The sequence below is a fragment of the Arachis duranensis genome, unplaced genomic scaffold (assembly GCF_000817695.3).
Source record: "Arachis duranensis cultivar V14167 unplaced genomic scaffold, aradu.V14167.gnm2.J7QH unplaced_Scaffold_608113, whole genome shotgun sequence".
Classification (NCBI taxonomy): domain Eukaryota; kingdom Viridiplantae; phylum Streptophyta; class Magnoliopsida; order Fabales; family Fabaceae; genus Arachis; species Arachis duranensis.
In genome coordinates this window covers 962,123-964,567 of record NW_026264987.1, presented here as the reverse complement: position 1 = coordinate 964,567, position 2,445 = coordinate 962,123, and positions in this window count along the sequence as shown.

Here is a 2,445-nt window from a genome sequence, read left to right as displayed (position 1 = left end):
CTTGCAATTAAATCCAAATAACCTTGTTGACATCCTAACTAAGATTAATAAAATAAATATTGATTGCTTCAAACCAATAATCTCCGTGGGATCGACCCTTACTCACGTAAGGTATTACTTGGACGACCCAGTGCACTTGCTGGTTAGTTGTGCGAATCACAAATTCGTGCACCAAGTTTTTGGCGCCGTTGCCGGGGATTATTGAGTTTGAACAATCGAAGGCATATTTTATTTCTTAGATCAGGAATAATTTATTTTTATAGAGTCATTAAATTCTGATAGGATAGTTTCTTTTCAAAAATTTCTTTTCAAAAAAAAAAATTTAATTATTTTTCTTAATTAATGGTTAATTTTTCGTGAGTTTAGTGTCTTATTCTAAGTTTGGTGTTAATTGCATATTTGATATTTTTCTTTAAATTTTCGAACTTGTGTTTTTTGTTCTTCATTGATCTTCAAGTTGTTCTTGGTTATTTTTCTTATTTGATCTTGAGTTTTTCTTGTTTTGTGTCTTTTCTTGTTTTTCTTGTGCTTTTTCAAAACATTAACTTTCAAAAATTATACTTTTATCCACAAGAATAATACATCTTTAAAATACATTACATTTTTAACTCAGTTGGTTATAGCGTTGGCTTATGTTCTTGGCAATTGGGCACCAATTCTTTTGAAAATCTTTTTCAAAAATAATTTTTCTTGATTTAATCTGTGCCAAACTTTAAGTTTGGTGTTTTCTTGTTAATTTTGATATAATTTTCAAAAATTTGTCTTGGTTTTCTAAAAATTTTAAGTTTGGTGTTCTTTCTTTTGTTCTTGGTGTTCTTGTGAATATTCAAAGTGTTCTTGAGTCTTCTTTGTGTTTTGATCTTAAAATTTTTAAGTTTGGTGTTCCTTGGTGTTTTCCCTCCAAAAAAATTTTCGAAAATAAGGAGCACTAGATCTAAAAATTTTAAGTCTTGTGTCTTTTGTGTGTTTTTCTCTTTCATCATAAAATTCAAAATTCAAAAAAAATTTTATTTTCTAACTACTTTTTCGAAATTTTTTTTAATTTTTAGATTTTAATTTCATTTTTTTCGAAAAATTTTCTGAAAAAAAATATATTTATTTTTAACTTCTTTTTATATATTTTGTTTTTACTTATTCCATTTTTTTTAAATCAACATATAAATTATCTCTTGTAATCCAATATGGAAGCAAGTAGGAATGAACAGTCCAAGAGGACTTTGGGGTCATATACTAACCCCACTACTGCTTCATATGGGAGTAGTATCTGTATACCCTCCATTGGAGCTAGTAGCTTTGAGCTGAATCCTCAGCTCATTATCATGGTGCAGCAAAACTACCAGTATTCTGGTCTTCCACATGAAGAACCTACAGAGTTTCTGGCACAATTTCTGCAAATTGCTGATATAGTACATGATAAGGAAGTAGATCAGGATGTCTACAGATTATTACTGTTTCCATTTGCTGTAAAAGATCAAGCTAAGAGGTGGTTAAATAACCAGCCTAAGAACAGCATAAAAACATGGAAACAGCTGTCAGAAAAATTCCTGAATAACTACTTTCCTCCAAAATGGATGACACAGCTAAGGCTAAGCATCCAAGGCTTTAAACAAGGAGATAATGAATCTCTTTATGATGCCTGGGAGAGATACAGAGAGATGATAAGAAAATGCCCCTCTGAAATGTTTTCAGAGTGGGTGCAATTAGACATCTTCTACTATGGGCTTACAGAAAAAGCTCAGATTTCTCTAGACCACCCAGCTGGTGGATCTATACATATGAGAAAAACAATTGAAGAAGCTCAAGAGCTTATTGATACAGTTGCCAAAAATCAGCATCTGTACCTAAGCAGTGAATCTTCCATGAAAGAAGAAGCTAAAACAGTGACTGCTGAACTCAGTCCTGTAGATCAGGCTAATGAATTCAATCAGCAATTAGACTTTCTAACTCAGCAGCTAGCCGAATTCAAGGAAATACTACAGGAAACAAGAATGGCTAACAGGAATATGGAAGTACAGTTAAGGCAAACAGAAAAGCAACTGTCAAAACAAAGAGCAGAAGAATGCCAAGCAGTTCAATTAAGAAGTGGGAAAACATTAAATACCTCACTTCAAAACAGCAGGAAGCCAAGAAATGAACATATGGCTACTCAAAATCCCTCTGAGGACAATCAGAGCCCAGAGAGGAATAATACTGGCGTTGAACGCCCAGACCATGCTCATTCCTGGCGTTCAACGCCAGAAACAAGCATGAATTCGGCGTTGAACGCCCAAGGGAAGCATAGTTCTGGCATTCAGACGCCAGTAACAAATAAGGAGTTGGCGTTTAACGCCACTCCAGCTTCCACCCCTGGCATTCAAACGCCAATGGGAAATCAGTCACATACAAGTGCTGATAGCAACCCTTCTAAAAAGGCTTCCCAACCCACTTCTACAGGCAATCAACCTG